Source organism: Muntiacus reevesi, chromosome 3, assembly GCF_963930625.1.
Source record: "Muntiacus reevesi chromosome 3, mMunRee1.1, whole genome shotgun sequence".
NCBI lineage: Eukaryota > Metazoa > Chordata > Mammalia > Artiodactyla > Cervidae > Muntiacus > Muntiacus reevesi.
In genome coordinates, this window is record NC_089251.1 from 25,767,692 (window position 1) to 25,787,272 (window position 19,581).

Consider the following 19,581-nt stretch of genomic DNA (forward strand, 5'->3'; position numbering starts at 1 on the left):
TTGTGTACAAGTTGTTTTATGGCCATATGGTTTCACTCCTATTCAGCAAATGTATAAGAGCAGAATAGCTAAATTATACAATAACTGCATATTTAACTACGAATCTGCCAAACACTTCTGCAAAGTGATTGTCCCAGTTTGCATTCATACCAGCATTGCAGAAGAGTTCAAGTTCCTCCATATCCTTTCCAAAACTTGATATGATTTTTTTTAAATTTAACCATTCCACTGTGCTTTTAATTTCCATTTCAATAATGACTATTGATATTGAGCATCTTTTCATGGGTTAACATGATTCATGCATCTTCTTTGGTAGAATGTCTGTTCAAATAATTTGTCCATATTTTTTTATTGAGTTGCTTATTCCCCTTCAAATATTTTAAATATAACCCCTTTATTAGATATATAATTTACAAACATTTTCTTCCAGTATGTAACTTTGTAAAATTATTTTAATGATGTCTCAAAAAGAGATTTTCATTTTGATGAACCCATTTTATGAATTGTTTTCTTTGAAGAATAATATTTTTGTTGTAATATTTAGCAAGCTTTTAATGAACCTATGAACATAAAGATACTCTCCTGTTTTAATTTATAAGTCCTTTAGTTTTAGTATTTAAATTTAAAGTTCATTTTAAGTTAATTTTTATACATGGTGAGATATATTGATTGAAACTTAGATTTTTTTGCTTACAACTTTCCAATTTCTTGTGAAAAATATTCTTTTTCCATTGAATTGGTTTTGTATCTTTGTGGAAAAATTAGTTATCCATACATGCATGAGTCTATTACTGAACCCTCTTCTGTTAATCTGTTTGTCTATCTTTATATCAATATTACACTGTCCTGATTACTTTTATGGTAAGTTTTTAAAATGGATAGTGTTAGTGCTCCTACTTTGTTAATTTTATGCAGTTGTTTTGTCTCTTGTAGGTCCTTGTAGTAGCATTTCTTCTAGAATGTTTTTTTCACTGAACTTCAGAATCAGCTTTAGAATCTATTGAACTTTAGAATCGTCTTCTCTATTTAGAAACCAAGAAAAAAATTAGAGACAAAGCAAAAATCCTGTTTATTTTAAATAAAGATTACATTAAATTTATTAGATCAATTTATAGAAAATTAGCATTTTAAGAATATTCAGTTTTCCATTTATGAACTCAATATATCTCTGGATTTCTTTTGATCTTTTAAATTCTCTCTCTGTATGTTTTGAAGTTTCAGTATACAGAACTTGCACACCTTTTATCAACTTTATCCCTAAGGTTTATATATATATATAATTTATATATATATAATTTAAAGTATATATATTATATATATAATCTATATATATATTTAAAGTATATATACTTTATATATAATTTATATATAATTATATATAATTTATAATTTATATATATTATATATATATAATTTGAAGGTATTGTGTACATTTGCTTCAATTTCTGATTGTCCTTGCTTGTACATATTAATAGAATGAATATTTGTGCACTGATGTTGTGACTCTACTAATCTCACTCATTCTAGTAGCTTTTGGGTGATTATATTTCATCAAATGCTTTATAAAGATGGTTATGAGGTCTATGAGTTTAGAAATTTTTACTTCTTTTCCAATATGGATGCGTTTTATTTCTTTCTCTTGCTTGACTTCATTGGAAGGAATTTTTAGTACAACACTGGATGAAAATGATGAAAGCTCTGAATAACACTGAGGGCTATTTCAATGGTATCATCAATTTCAAAGTCTCCCAGTTCCTGCTTCCTAAATACTCATTCTAAGATCCAGGTTCTGTATTTGCCAATAAGGTGAACATAATAACTCTCATTAAGTGCCTGGTTCTGTGCCAGGTTTTTGATTAGGCAACCTATGCATATTATGCCATATCATTTTCAAAACAGCTGTGTAGGGTGACAGCTTTCGCAAACACTCTTTGGGCACCATTCAGCATCGAGCCCAAAGTCTCTTCAGTACTCTTAAAATATTCACCTAAGAGATGAAAAAATATTTTCCAGATGAGAAAATAGATCACTATACTGGTTAAGTAACAGACTCGATAGGAGTGATGGAACCAGGATTTAAATGAAATCTCTGAATTCAAAATGTAAAGGGAAATCTTTCCATCTTGATCACCTGCATGACTCTGTTGCTGAGTCATCTGTTGCCCATGGCCCCATGCTCTCAGTCATGGCATCATAACTCTACAAGGAAATACAGAAGTCACTGTTTATACACATCTGTTTTAGGTGGGGGTTGTACCCATCTTGCAACCAATAAGTTGAAGCTAAAGGAAGGTTTACATCAGATGACTGTATATTTTTATGAGTATGTTTAGATTTTTACGTATCCTCTAAGAAGCTAGATAAGCATTTCTTGAGGGCTACTCAGTTACCATTAGAAAGCTAGAAAAGGTAAATAAGGGTGCAAATCTGTGACTATACATCTACTTCAATCAATACAGTGTTTATATCTGTAATATATGTTGAAATGATACTTCAGATTTCACTTTGAAGGTGATAGATTGAGAAAATAGGTAGATAGTAGATAAATGATATATAGTTAGGGAGATAGATAACCTAAACAATAAAACATTGACAAAATTTCTTCTTTAAATAAAACCCTAGCTTTAGGGTTTCCCTGGTAGCTCAAATGCTAAAGAATCTATCTGTAATGCAGGAAAACCAGGTTCAATCCCTGGGTTGGGATGATCACCTGGAGAAAGAATGGCTACCCACTCCAATGAGAAAATTAGAGATACCAAGGGAACATTTCATGCAAAGATGGGCACAATAAAGGACAGAAGTGGTATGGAACTAACAGAAGCAGAAGATATTAAGAAGAGGTGGCAAGAATACACAGAGAACTACACAATAAAATCTTTATGACCCATACAACCACAATGGCGTGATCACTCACCTATAGCCAGACATCCTGGAATGCGAATTCAAGTGGGCCTTAAGAAGCATCACTATGAATAAAGCTAGTGAAGGTGATAAAATTCCAGTTGAGCTATTTCAAATCCTATAAGATGATCTTTGAAAGTTCTTCACTCAATATGTCAGCAAATTTAGAAAACTCAGCAGTGGCCACAGGACTGGAACTTGAATCCCCAAAAAAGGCAATGCCAAACAATGTTCAAACTACCACACAATTGCACTCATCTCACATGCTAGCAAAGTAATACTCAAAATTCTCCAAGCCAGGCTTCAACAGTATGTGAACTGAGAACTTCCAGATGTTCAAGCTGGATTTAGGAAAGGTAGATGAACCAGAGATCAAATTGCCAACATCCACTGTATCATTGAAAAAGCAAGAGAGTTCCAGAAAAACATCTATTTCTGTTTTATTGATTACGTCAAAGCCTTTGACTATGTGGATCACAAAAAACTGTGGAAAATTCTGAAAGAGACGGGAATATCAGACCACCTGACCTGCCCCCTGAGAAACCTGTATGCAGGTCAGGAAGCAACAGTTAGAAATGGACAGGGAACAACAGACTGGCTCCAAATTGGGAAAAAAGTAAATCAAGACTGTATATAGTCACCCTGCTTATCAATTGAATGGCTCTTTTAAAAAAATCTTTGTACCAAACAACACCTAACCCCTGAACCTACTCTGGACCTGTCCACAAGGAATAGCTTGTCACTTGTCACCAAAGTAAGGCAAGAGAGAAAATTTGCTGAGAAAGCACTGTTCCTGCCCTTCTTCCAAGGGCATGACTACCTGAAGTAAATTGCCCCATGCTTGATACACATTTGTCAACCATATCATTAAGCTTCTGAAGGACTGTCAACAAATGCATGAATTGAAGTCAGGTTTACACATCTGCTGTCAACAGTCAGCAAATTGTTGAGACTGAATTTTTATTGCTAGTTATTAAATCATTAAATGTCAAAGGTTTATTCATCCAAACTGTGCTCAGTACAAGTCAATTTTATTTTTCCAATGGTGAAAAATATGTCTTGAAACCACAAGATCTTATGAAGCTAACAAATTATCACCCTTCTGAAAGGAACTCACAACAGAGGCACGATTTATAACTAAGAATAATTATTTGTTTACAGATATCAAGCTTCTTTGCAAGCTAATACCTACTTACTGACTTACATTAACTTAACAACCCCATGTCCATCAGTGAGGAAACAGAGAGGTAAACTGAAATTTGCCACTTATTATGGTATGGTATAAAGGTTAAATTGCTTTCAGCTGCAAGTTTCAGAAAACCACACCTCTAATTACCTTAAATAATAAGGAAATATTTCTCATGAGAAGAAATCCAGAATAATACAGTGGATACATTATCTCACTCATCATACAGCCTTTCTCAACTGGATCTCCAGAGAATTTAGCTTTAATGGCCTAAGTCATATATTGAGTATAATGAATGAACTTTTCTGCTATGCATCTAGAATGGTACGATTATAACCACCCTTGAGAGAATTAAGAAAATAGCCACATATATCATTTTCTTTGTTTGGTGGTTCCAAAGAAGAAACCCAACTGAGGAAAGCTGACAACTTCAGGGGCAGGGGAAAACATTTTTTTTCTTTTGGCCCTTTCTTAGAAGTAAGAAAACAAGAAAACCCCTGCACATTTTTATTCACATGCTATTGATCCAATGGCAAATCCATTAAATCCAAAATATTTTTGCCTAATGAACTTCCACAGAGAATCAAACTTGTATCTTACTGTTCTTAAGTCCCCAGTTGCTAAGTTTGTTCAAAATGGTATAGATTATGAAATAGGTTCTGTAATATAAAATGTGTCATAATTATTATTTCTGATTCTCTAAGGAAGAAACATGCATCTGAATACAAACTCTAGTGCTCCATTACAAAAATGACACAAGTTTTGGATATTTTAGAATATTTTTCTAAGGTGTAGCTATTTTACAGATGCATATTACATTAGCCACAAGAACTTCAATGTATTAAAAAATTTAAGCACAACTAAAAAAAATGTCCCAGAATTTGTCCTTGAAAGTTGCCTTTAATATTTGGCAACAGTGACTCAATTGCATATTCTTTAGTAAACCATATGAATATGTCACTAGAGATTTGTATTTTCACATTTCCATCCATGTATATCATAGCTATTTATGTATATATATGAACACATAAATATATTCATCTCCCAAACCTGTATACAGGTCAAGAAGCAGCAGTTAGAACTTTACATGGAACTATGGACTGGTTCAAAATTGGGAAAGGAATATATATCAAAACTGTATATTGTCATCATGTTTATTTAACTTCTATGCAGAATACATCATGAGAAATGCCGGGCTGGATGAATCACAAGCTGGAATCAAGATTGCCAGGAGAAATATCAACAATCTCAGATATACATATGATACCACTCTAATGGCAGAAAGTGAAAAGAAGCTAAAATGCTGCTTAATGAGGGTGAAAGAGGAGAGTAAAATAGCTGGCTTACACACAACTTCAAAAAACTAGGATCATGGCATATGGTCTCATCACTTCATGGCAAATAAAAGGGGAAAAAGTGGAAACAATGACAGATTTTATCTTGGGGGGCTCCAAAATCACTGTGGATGGTGACTGCAGCCATGAAATTAAAAGATGCTTGTTACTTGGAAGAAAAGCTATGACAAACCTAGACAGCATATTAAAAAAACAGACATCATTTTGCCAGCAAAGGTCTATATAGTCAAAGTTATGATTTTTCCAGTAGTCATGTACAGATGAGAGAGTTGGATTATAAAGAACACTGACTGCTGAAGAATTGATACTTTTGGACTGAAATGCTAGAGAAGACTCTTAAGAGTCCCTTGGACATCAAGGAGATCAAACCAGTCAACCCTAAAGCAAATCAAGCTTGAATATTCATTGGAAGGACTGATGCTGAAGCTGAAGTTCCAATACTTTGGCTACATGATGTGAAGAGCCAGCTCATTAGAAAAGTCCATGATGTCAGGAAAGATTGAGGTAAAGAGAAGGGGGCTACAGAGGATGAGATGGTTGGATGGCATCACAGGTTGCATAGATATGAGTTTGAGCAAACTACAGGGGATTATATAGCACAGGGAAGCCTGGCATGCTGCAGTCCTTGGGGCTGCAAAGAGTCGGACACAACTTAGTGAATGAACAGCAACCACTTATTTACCTGACAGAATCTTAAGTGAATTAAGGTGCAGACAAAAGAATCTACTCTACCAAGTTTAAAGAGAAGATGATTTAATGCAAAATATTATGTGACTTACAGGATGCTTTGCAGAATTAAAAAGGAAGATTCTGGCTAGAGCAGAGCCAGGCCAGTTCATAAATTCTTTTATTATCAGAGAGCCACTTAATTAACTAGGAAATTGCTACTACTACTGCCAGCTTCAGAATAGGCAAAGTGGTATATATTTATGGTCTTCTTAATACTACATTCTTTTGCCTGCCTTAATGTTTTAGACATTAAGGCACAGTTCCATTCCTTTATTCTTCAACTATAACTTTTACGATTTAAGAGGTGATCTAGTCCCAGTTTTTTCCTTTAAATTCCTTAAGTTAATTATCTCCTACTATATCCCTCTCTGGAATCAAGTTCAAAACAAAGTTGTCTGGATTTCTCTCCTTCAGGATCAATTTGAATTTAGACACTTTCCAGTTCCTCTCTCAACGCTTAGTGACTTCTCTTAAAGACATGGAATTTCTTGTTCTCTAGTGTATCTTTCCATAATCCTTATTATCTCTCCCTCCACCCTTCCTGTTTGACAGAAAAATATTGCAGAGGTACAGTGTTGGGTAAAGGGAGAAAAATGAAAATGTTTTCTTTGCGGAACTCATCTCAGTTCTTAATTTTCTTGGCTTATAGAAATATGACAATAGGAAAAAGTTAATAAACTAAGGGATTTCTTTTGTGTACCAAGAGCATGGCATTTTAACAGAGTCTCAGTATTCTTGGGCTTCCCTGGTGGCTCAGCTAGTAAAAAATCCGCCTGCCATGTGGGAGACCTGAGTTCGATCCCTGAGTTGGAAAGATCCTCTGGAGAAGGATAGATTACCCGCTCCAGTCTTCTGGCATGGAGAATTCCATAGACTAGTCCATGGAGTCTCAAAGAGTCAGACATGACAATTTTCACTTTCCCTTTTTCTATTTAGAAGGCAGCAATTATATAGTATCTTAAAGATAGCTAAAAATATTTCCAACTTCCAAAGCTAGTTACAATTGCTCACAATAAGGTTATGGATTGCGAGATATTCTAAAATGTAGCACTTTATTTAACAAGTAAGATTGTTCCTAGAGATATACATATTTCATTGCCTATCTTCTGAAAACTTGGGATAATGCAACAACACTTATCAATAACAAGTTTTGTAGAGGATATATTAAAGGATTCTATCCTGGCTGAGAAAGCTGATACTGCTGATTGTGGGCAAATATTGTTCTAGAGATGTCACAGTAATTAAAATATTGTGTTGATATACTCTTGAGACTTACACATTTTAAGATTATCTAACTCCAGAGAAAAGGGAATTCTAAAATGTAGTCAGTATTACTGCTGCACTAATGTTTAAAATTGCTTTATAACAGTAACCATGTAGGAAGTCTACTGGATTTATTGACAAGATAGAAAATAACTTGCCTTATCATCTCTGTGCAACTGAGCACTTTTGGTATGCCTAACTAGCTTTGAAATATCTGCCATTAAATAATTAGCCCATCTTTGTGCTACTTAATATTGAATTTGTACTCTGGATATATATATAAAAAATAAAGTGTTAGTCATTCCGTCATGTCTGACTCTTTGCAATCCCATGAACTGTAGCCCACCAGGCTCCTCTGGCCTTGGAATTATCCAGGCAAGAATACTGGAGTGGGTTGCCATGCCCTTCTCCAGGGGATCTTCCCCACCCAGGGTCTCCCGCATTGCGGGCTGATTCTTGGCCATTTGAGCCATCAGGAAAGTTCTGGATGTACATGGATCAGGAACTATAGAAGAAAAACGTTGGCTTTCATTTCATGTCACTGAGGAGCTCAAACAGCAGAGAGGTTTTCCCTGCTTAGATACACCAGGGTTTACAAAATATATGTCTAATAATATCCTTCTTTTAAAAAATAACCAAAAGATCATTAAAATTTAATAATTCAAGATTGGAGATAATATTAATCTACTGATATTAAGTGTTGGAAGGAGAAGTGCATATCACCTAAATAATAGTTGTAAATTTGGTAACAATACAGAGACCAAATACCAAAATTTACTCCTGTGAGTACACCCACACACACTTAACAATAATTTGGGCTTACAGCTGCTAAATGTTAACAAAAACTCAGGAGTTAATCAACTAATTATTTTCTTATGATTAATAACTTAAATTTAGGTCATTGGGATAACATTAAAAAAACAAAATCCATAGTTCCCTCATGTACGTTCACAATTCAGTTTGAAGGTGATCTGGGAAATGCCCTATTCACACTAATAATATAATATCCTTGAAATGCCCAGTCAAACAAGAATGTTCAAAGCACACACAAGAACATAATAAAACGTTAATAAGAAATTTTTTAAATGAGAAAAAGAAGAGTCATATTCTGTCCTTGGATTGGAATATTGGACTTTATGGATATTGTAGCTCAGTTGGTAAAGAATCTGCCTGCAATTCAGGAGACCTGGGTTCAATCCCTGGGTTGGGAAAATCCCCTGGAGAAGGAAATGGCAACCCACTCCAGTATCCTTGACTGTAAAATCTCATGGACAGAGGAACCTGGTGGGCTGCAGTCCATGGGGTCACAAAGAGTCAGGCATGACTGAGTGACTAACACTTAACTCTTTTAAAATTAATTTTTATTCACCAGCAACAATAAAAATGACAACTAGTTTGAATATATATATATAGTTAAAATCCTGACTGAATTTGTTAGTTGGAGAAGGCAATGGCAACCCGCCCTCTTTGGGGTCCCACAAAGTCAGATATGACTGAAGCGACTTAGCAGCAGCAGCAATTTGTTAGTTAATTCTAAATTAATATAAGATTAAATATAAAAGGAGAAACTCTGAAGGAATCACAAAAAGCATTAAGTTTTTAGGTGCCTCATCTTGAGGTACGTGAGCTCTTATGCGTAAAAAAATAAAATGGCAACCACAGAGTCAATAAATAACAATAGTATAAAGAAAAGATTACTAATGAAATCAAAATATTTTATTGCAAAATTGTGCTCATCAACGTATCTTATAAACAAAATCTACAAGCAAGAAATCTGGGAAAATATTTGGAACAAATATTTAGCTTAATACTTAATATTTTATATATCCTTAAAAATATATATTAGAAGCTTGTTGGATCACAATGAGGAAAAAAATTAGAAATAAAGAGTAAATTTTAAAATATCCAAAGTACTTATGAAACAAATTTAATCTCACAAAAAATGTATAAAATTTTAAAAATATCATTCTTTACCTCTCATACTAGTAGAGATGAAAAACACCTGGTGGGTGAATGTGTGAGCAAATGAAGACTCTTATAAATCAACCAAATAAGTTGCAAATAGTTTACTTGTGGAAAATTAGCAATGTTCCTATAAGGCCTTAAACTTTTTTGTATTACTGCTCTAGAAATTCCATTGGGAAAAAAATTATGTCCTAACAAATAATAAAAAATAGGTAAATATATATTTGGCTATTACCTGAAAAGCTAGCAAAAATCTAAGTGCTCAAGAAGAAAATAGCTAAATAAATTATGAACTATCATAAAATAAAATACAAAAATGTAAAGAATGCGACTAAGGAAAAAGACAGAAACAAAAGAGCTTTGTACAGTTTTGCTGTTTCTTTTTGTACAGTTTTATTAAATCATTCTGCCACACAGGATGTCTACATTAGATGAGGACAACATACAGAAAAACAATAGCAACTTTGATTTCTATGAAATAAGATTGTGGGAGAATTTTATTTTTTTATACAAGCACTCTCTATATGTTCTCAATATTTGTCTAGAGTGTGTACTTCTCTAAAAAGAAAATCTGAAAAGTTAACAACTTAAAATGTAATTATTATCTCTCCATCTTAGAATTAGGTTGGATTTTCATATGTTTATATAGTGAAAAAATAGGATCCCTGTATGTCAGAATTGGGCTCATGGTCAATTTGAAATACTTTCTAATAACTTGGAGGGTCCATATTTTTCTGAAAGAACTAAATGTATCTCACATACATTTTTATGAGGATATTTTATTCATAGTGAGTTCCCCTTTTCTTGGACTATTTCAGATTGCTCAGTGTTGTATCGTAGAGCAGAGAGGCAGGGAGCTGCCTTTTGGAATAATATGAACTGGACTCAAACCGTTTCATTGCCATAGGGAAATAACTTATTCTCTCCAAGCTTTTATTTTCTTGTTAACAAAACTGAGGTAACACCTACTTCATGGGATTATCTCAAGGATAACATGAGATAATATATGTGAAGAATGTACTGCAAAAGTTCAAAGAATATTAACCATTATTTTTACTTTTAAGGGTACTATTCAGCTGAACAGCTCAAATCTGTGTAATTATACTATACTCAACTCCAGTTATAATTATTACATAGTATAAGTTTACTCGTTGAGTCTTTGGCTATGCCCCAGGATTCAATATAGCAGCTGTTTGGGCTGGATGAGCTTCACAGTTTATGGCACAACTTTAGTTGGCAACTTTTTGGTTTTTTCTTTCTTTCTTTTTTTTTTTTTTTTTGAGAATTTAAAGTAAGCCTAGTTCAAGCTGGTGGGAATCATGGATGGAGGCAGGGCACCTTCTCACGTGACATTGGATATGGAATGGCACCTTCTCCCATAGACTGCACACTGGATGTGGAATCTTGGGAGCTTCATGTGTAGACGGAATGTGGATGAGGTGGGTCATCTACTATCAGGAAGAAAAATATTGTAGTGAGGAATACCATGCAAGGTTAAGCATTTTTAAAAAAATAAACAGCTTTATTAAAGTATAATTGACATTAAAGAACTGCACAAATTTAATGTATGCAATTTGATGAGTTTGGATATATGCAAGCACTCATGATACCATCACCACAGTAAAGGCAGTAGACACATTAAATAAAAATTGAAATCGAGCTGTAAAAGAAATATCTGAATTCCTGAATTCATTGCAGCTTTATTCACAATAGTCAAGATATGGAAGCAATTAAAGTGTCCATTAACAGGTGCATAGACAAAGGATGGATCTATAGATAAATAGAATATTCTATTCTTAATGGAATACTAAGCAGCCTTAAAAAAGGTTGACATGTACATATGCGCTCAGTTGCTCGGTCCTATTCAACTCTTTGTGCCCCCATGGACTGTGGCCTGCCAGGCTCCTCTGTCCATGGAATTTCCCAGGCAAGAATTCAGGAGTGGGTGGCCATTTCCTTCTCCAGGGGATCTTCCCAACACAGGGATCAAAGCCATGCCTCTTGTGTCTCTTACAAGGCGGATTCTTTACCACTATGTCACCTGGGAAGCCCTGACATATACATACTTCTATATTTACAGCAAAAAATCAACAAGATCCTACTGAATAGCACAGAGAACTATGCTCAATCTTCTGTAGCAACCTAAATGAGAAAATAATTTGAGAAAGAATAGATATGTGTATATGTGTAACTGAATCACTTTGTTGTTCATCTGAAACGAATACAACATTGTTAACCGATTGTACTCCAATATAAAATAAAAAGTTCAAAAAAGAAGGAAATCCTGTCATTTGTGACAACATGATGGAGCTTAGAGAATGCAATGCTAAGTGAAACAGACTGGTCACAGAAGAAGAAGTAGTGCCTAATTTATTTATATGAGGCATCAAACCAGTCAGACTCAATGAGGCAGAGAATACAACAGTGGTTCCCAGGACCTGGGAGATGGGAGAAATGTGGACTTGTTCTGGGTGTAAGGCTTCAGGTAAGCTGGATGCTAACTAAGTTCTAGAGATCTGCTGTACACCACTGTATCTACAGTTAATAGCACCCCATCACATGGTTTTATAAACTTCAAGATCAAGCACTTTCTGAAAGCAAAGCTTTGTGGCTTAAGGAAGAAGCTTTCTTGGTGCACTGGAATGCCGCGCTCAAGGGAGAAATCCAGAGCGGGGAGCGGCAGCACGTGTTCCCTCCACAGTGAGGCAGCGCGCAGAGCCTTGCGTCGGGGCCACTGTCAGAAGAAGGGAAAAGGAACCTGAGGGAAAAGGAGTGGCTGTCTTTCTTTAAGATGGAGTGTAACTGGAAACAGCCTCCAGCCAAGGTCAAGGTCAAGAGTAATAGAATCCTGGCGAAATCTGCTAGTTTATCTTCCCCCAATGAACTCCTGCCAAACAATATACACAGCGTCGCACAGAGCTGGAGAGTGTCTGATGCATCCCCAGAGTATTTATGGGGACTTCTGTTTTGAAGATAGTCTCTTAGGTAACAGAGAGAAAACACGTATGGAGGAGCTCTCATTTATCAGTGCCGTGGCTTCCTGTGAAAATTAAACATCAAGAAGCGTGACATTTTCTCCTGAGCAAAGCAAGTTCTTCAAAGGGGCGGCTGGGGTGGGAGTCCTTTGAAGACAGCGAGTGCCCAACAGACTCAGCAGACGGCCTGCCATCTGCAGGAGTTACTCGGAGCTCTGACATCTCCGAGAGAAGAGGCAAAGGCCGCTGCAGGCCTGGGCGAAGCGGCTTGCTAGGGTACACGGAGCGCCCCTGACTGGGGGGACTGCGGCTTCACTGGCTTCTTTCAGTCACCTTCCAATGTCCCTGTGTTCCTCAAATTTCCTTCGGCTGCTCTGATGACTAGAAGCTGTCAGACTGGAATTTCTAGCTGATAGTCTTGAATCGTGTACTTTTAAAAACAATTCCTTTGATTCTATAGCCTGAGTCAGTCCCCTGTGTCCAGAGATGAATTTTATGTCAGCGGAGAACAGCCAGCAAATGACCGAGGAACCAAGGAGAATCCAGAAAACGGGGATCTCTGACATGGGCACACAGGAGACAGCCAGCACCTGCCACAGGAGGCTCTTCCTAAAATTCCCCCTCAAAATCATTCATTTTAATGTTTAAGAGGATACATTTTTATTATACAATATACATCTTTGATATCAGAGAATTAGATTCTACTTCATAAAAAATATAAAAATCTAATCTAATCCCAAAATGCACATGCAATAGTCACATTTCAGACTGCTACTTTTCAGGGTTTTTTAAGATATTTATTTAATTATTTGACTGTCTCAGGTCCTAGTTGTGGCACACGGGGTATTCATTGTGGCGCTTGGGCTCCAGAGCATGCAGGCTCAGTAGTTGCAGAATATTCAGGCTTTGTTGCCCCTTGGCATGGGAGAATCTTAGTTTTCTGTTCAGGGATTGAACACATGTTCACTGCATTGCAAGGCAGATTCTTAATCCCTGGACCACTAGGGAAGCCCCCAGGATGTTTGTCTTTAAAGGAAACAGAACACATAAATAGATAATGTTCTAGATAATGTTCTAGATAATGAAACAGAACACATAAATAGTAGTGCAAAATAATCACTCATCATCTTACCACCTAGAAATAAAAGTTATTTTCCAATATTTCATTTTAGTCTACTACAAGCATCCTTCTTAATGGATTGCTTTAATAAGATAGTGAAGAAATCTTTTGTCTGTTTTTCATTAGTCACATCTTTAAAGTTTTTGAAAATGCTATTCTTAAATCCAGTAGTATATCGCATTTTGCTAATATTCCATAATATTGTGAGTCCCCAGGAAACAAATTAAATAAACAATGTTGAGATTCCTGACCTAGTCAGGTGGTAATTCCCATAGATTTAGTGGCCATTCTGAAAAATACAGACAGTGAGTCTTACTATAATTAAAATACTTTACTTCAATTATATAGAAGATGTAAGAAGATCCAAAGGCCAGGGGAGCTAATCAACTGCTTGTTGTTCAGTTGCTCAGTCATGTCCAACTCTTTGCTACTCCATGAACTATATATAGCACACCAGGCTTTCTTGTCCTCTACTATCTCCCAGAGTTTGTTCAAACTCATATTTACTGAATCAGTGATGTCATCCAACCATCTCATCCTTTGTCGTCCCCTTCCCCTCCTGCCCTCAATCTTTCCCAGCATCAGGGTCTTTTCCAATGGGTCGGTTCTTCACATCAGGTGGCCGAAGTATTCGAGTTTCAGCTTCAGCATCAGTTCTTCCAATGAATATTCAGGACAGATTTCCATTAGGATGGACTGGTTGGATCTCCTTACTGTCCAAAGGACTCTTTCTCCCAACCAGCATTAGGCCAGGCTGTGCTTACAAGCCTTTGTAAATGGTCCACAAGGTAAATACCATGCATGAAACTCCTGAAATATCATTCTTGTATATTGAACCAACAGTCCAGGTAAAGCTGTCTGGTATGGAAAAAGAGGGGAGACTGCAGATGGGTTTGAGGTTAATAGCTATAGATTTAGCTGTTTGATTCTGTCACCGTGCTCTGGTTTCAGTGTTTCTACCTACTCTGATGTCAGAGTCAGACTTTGCGGGACCTGCTCACTGAGAGAAAGTCCACATTTGGAAGCCATTTGCTCTTACAAAATGTTTACTATTCCAGGCCTGACAGTTATTGTTACTGGAGTCATTACTGACAGAGTACAGAGAGAAGAGGGTTTCAGAGAACTGACGTGTGGAAACGAATGTATACGAGGGGGCACAGACGGAAAGCAAATGCATGCCTGCCACTAGCGTTAGTGTACCTGTTATAAAATATTGACTTTCTCATCACATCCCATAAATTGAGTTTTAAGAAGAAGCATTCATAGCCATGTTTCCTCCAAAATGATAACAAGTCTATTTTTTTTTTGACTTTTGTGGGTAATTCTCCAAATGTAACGCATTCCCTAGTTGCCAGAAATAATCCCAATCTGATTATTGCTTTGCACGTTGTTAGTGATGTATCTTGAGGAATTTCCTGATGAGAAGATAAGTGTGAGTAATAAAAATTAAACTAACTATGGGCAGTTCCAAGTCAGGGAAGTCACCTCATCTCATCAAAGCCATGGATGACCCTTTGCATCTGCAGAATCAGGACAAGCAGAGCCCACTTGCCTAACCTCTGTTGTTCCTAATTTTTTAGGTATTTATTTCATGTTGTTTCTAGTTTTTATAAAAAAAAAAAACTGATATGTAAAAAATATATCCCACAAACTAAAACAATAATTAACATTTTGGATAACATTTCCCAACTATATGGGCATTCTGAGATAATGCATTTTAACCATACTTTATCTAGCTTAAGGTGTTTTGACTATAAGACCCTTCTGGTTTAGGTACCATCAAGAAAATCTATAATGCAGTGCTTTCCTAAAAAAATGTAGTTCCATTTTTTAATCATACCTACAATGCAGGAGATCCAGGTTTGATCATAGGGTGGGGAAGATCCTCTGGAGAAGGAAATGGCAACCCACTCCATTACTCTTGCCTGGAAAATCACATGGGAGGAGCCTGGTAGGCTACAGTCCATGGGGTCACAAAAAAGTCAGACATGACTGAGCGACTTCACTTCATCTCAGTAGACCTCTTCAGAGATATAATTCAAGGATCTTTAAATTAGCATAAAGTAAAATTGATATTTTGGAATATACAGTTCTATGGTTTTACGGCATGTATACCTTTGTATCACCATTACTACCGTCAAGATACAGGACATACAGGACACCTCCATCACCCCAAAATTTCTTTTGTGCTGCTCCCTTTCAGTCATACCCTTGCCCACATCCAGTCTCTGGCAACTACTGATTTGTTCTCTGCCAGTATAGTTTGGCCTTTTCTAGAATGTCATGTAGATGGAATCCATACAAAATGTCATCTTTAAGACTTTCTTTCACTCATCAGTATCCCTTTGAAATTCTTCCAATGTATTGTGTGCATCAGTAGTGTATTCCTTTTAATTTATTTACTTTGGATGATCAATATTTCATTGTGTGGATATGCAAATAGTTTTTTATCCCTTTATCATGAAGGACATTTGGGCTGTTACCAGCTTTCTGGGATTATGAACAGAATTGCTGTGAACATTATATGCAGGTCAATTGTCCAGTGTGAATGGCAAGCACTAGATTAAGATTAAGAAGGCTGTTTTGTACTAGTGACTGTTCATAAGAAACTGCCAAACTGTTGAGTATATGAATAACTTTGTATTCCCACTAGCAAGATATAAAATTCTAGCTGCTCCCCATATTGTCAGCACTTTAGTGCTATTGGGATTTTTTAATATTATTTCAGGTATTCATGCATATATATATATTCATCTCAGTTTTAATTTGCAGTTTATTAATGGCTGATGATGATAAGCAGCTTTTCCCATTGACATAATGTATTCTGTGAAGTGTTTGGCCTATGTTTTTAGTTGTATTGCCTGTTAGTATTGAGTTTTGAGAGTTCTTTATGCAATCCGGATGTGTCATTGGTTGCATATATGATTTCCAAGTATTTCTCCCAGTCTAAAGCTTCACACTTCATTTCTCTTAACAATCTTTCCTAGAACAAAAGTTTTAATTTTCATGAAATCCAATTTTATCAACAGTTTATTTTCTTGATTTCTTTTATCATTTCTGAAGATCTTCACCCAACCCCAGGTTTCTAAGATTTTTGCTTCTATTTTTATCTAAAAGTTTAGAGTTGTATATTTTATATTTGTCAGTGGCTCATTTTGACTTAATTTTTATATAAAAATGATGCTGAAGAGTTTTTTTTTTGCATATAGATATTAATTGTTCCAACATCATTCATTGAAAAGTTAATTTTTCTCCATTTAATTGGTTTGTTGTTGTTTCAGTTCAGCTCAGTCACTCAGATGTGTCCTACATTTTGCGACCCCATGGACTGCAGCATGCCAGGCCTCCCTGTCCATCACCGGGACTAGCTTCCCAATTCCAGGAGTTGGTCCATCACCAACTCCCAGAGCTTACTCAAATTCATGTCCATTGAGTCAGTGATGCCATCCAACCATCTCATCCTCTGTCATCCCCTTCTCCTCCCACTTTCAATATTTCCCAGCATCAGGGTCTTTTCCAATGAGTCAGTTCTTTGCATCAGGTGGCCAAAGTTTCAGCTTCAACATCAGTTCTTCCAATGAATATTCAAGACAGATTTCCTTTAGGATGGACTGGTTGAATCTCCTTGCAGTCCAAGGGACTCTCAAGAGTCTTCTTCAACACCACAGTTCAAAAGCATCAGTTCTTCAGTGCTCAGCTTTCTTTATAGTCCAACTCTCACATCCATACATGACTACTGGAAAAATCATAGTTTTGACTAGATGGACCTTTGTTGGAAAAGTAATGTCTCTGCTTTTTAATATGCTGTCTAGGTTGATCATTCGTAACTTTTCTTCCAAGGAGTAAGCATCTTTTAATTTCATGGCTGCAGTCACCATCTGCAGTGATTTGGGATCCCGAAAAATAAAGTCTGTCACTGTTTCCACTGTCTCCCCATCTATTTGCCATGAAGTGATGGGACTAGATGCCATGATCTGTTTTCTGAATGTTGAGCTTTAAGCCAACTTTTTCACTCTCCTCTTTCACTTTCATCAAGAAGCTCTCTAGTTCTTCTTCGCATTCTGCCATAAGCATGGTGCCATCTGCATATCTGAGGTGATTGTTACTTCTCCTGGCAATCTTGATTCCAGCTTGTGCTTCAACCAGCCCAACATTTCTCATGATATACTCTGCATATAAGTTAAATAAGCAGGGTGACAATATACAGCCTTGACATACTCCTTTCTTCTGTTTGGAAGCAGTCTTTTGTTCCGTGTCCAGTTCTGGCTATTGCTTCCTGTCGTGCATCCAGATTCCTCAAGGGGCAGGTCAGGTGGTCCGGTAATTCCATCTCTTTAAGAATTTTCCACAGTTTGTTGTGACCCATACCGTCAAAGACTTTGGCATAGTCAATAAAGCAGAAATAGATGTTTTTTTCTGGAACTCTAATGCTTTTTCTATGATCCAGTGTGTATTGGCAATTTGATCTCTGGTTTGTCTGCCTTTTCTAAATCCAGCTTGAGCATCTGGAAGTTCATGGTTCATGAACTGTTGAAGCCTGGCCTGGAGAATTTTGAGCTTTACTTTACTAGTCTGTGAGATGAGTGTAATTGTGTGGTAGTTTGATCATTCTTTGGCATTGCCTTTCTTTGAGAAAGGCATGAACACTGACTTTTTCCAGTCCTGTGGTCACTGCTGAATTTTCCAAATTTGCTGGCATATTGAGTGCAACACTTTCACAGCATCATCTTTTAGGATTTGAAATAGTTCAACTGTTATTTTACCTTGGACAAAAATAGATCTTTTTGATGTAGATCTATTTCTGGACTTTTTATTCTATTCTATCGATTTATAATTTATGCTTTACCAGCTTAGGTTACTATAGTACTGGAGTAATACTATAATAATTGTATGACATACTTAATATGCTATAACTGAATAACATGACTACTCCCATTTTCTTCTCCCTTTTTGTTTTGGCTCATCTTATTATTGTGCCTTACCATATAAATTTTATAATCAGCTCATCTCTACAAAAAGTGTTTCTCATTTTGATTGAAATAGTTGCCAAACTATTACTAAATTTGAGTAAAATTGACATCTTAACAGTACTGGATCTTCTAATCCATGAATACATGTGTCTTCCAGTTATTTTTATGTTTGATTTTTTTCTTCAGTGTTGTGCAGTTCTTAGTATGTAGACCACATACATGTTAAAGTTCTGTTAAATTTATACCACCCTCTTTGGAGGGAAACTGAGACTTCCAGGACTACTTTTTAATACAATGGTGAAAGTAAACATCCTTGACTTGTTTCCTTTCAATTTTAGTGGGGAAATCATTCAATCTCTCACACTTAGTGAGGTTTGTTGCTAGCACCATTTTGCTCTAAGGAGATTATTTTAGAATTTCAATCTACAAACCGAATTTTAATTTCTTCTGACTGCTGTCCTTAAATGGTTGTATGACTAAAAAAGAAAAAAAATGAGGAGTGTTAGTTGTCCAGACATTTCAACAGGAATAACAACTAAGTCATACAAATAAAAACAATGCACCTTTAAGAACAATGGCCATCACTGTCACCTGATCTACAATTACTGGACACCATGAATTTTAAGATGCATTCTGATTTTGCAAATTTTAAAAGGTAAAAAATGTGTGTCTTGGAGCTGGTAACATGTAGCAACTTTTATAACAGGCTTTTAGAAAATTAATCCTATTTCATGAGCAATTTCCCAGCTTATAAGAAATATTTATAGTCATATTATTTTAATGGTGTCTAATATTTCATCATAAGGGCCTATCAAAACTTATTAATCACTGTCATCTATTAACATTTGTTTTGTTTTCAATTTTACTATTACATATGATATACTCATATGCATTTTTAGCTTTATACTTAGCATCTATAATTATATGCCTAGAAGTGGATTTGACAAAAAGATAGTTTGTCTAATTCTTAAGATAATTGTCCTTCCAAGAGTATGATTTTATGCCAGGAGAAAGCCAAACGATTCCTGAGAAAATATGCCAGTGCTCATAATATAAACTTGTATTCTAAGGAGAACTTTAGTGACCACATCATGAAATCTGAAATAAAATTTAAATG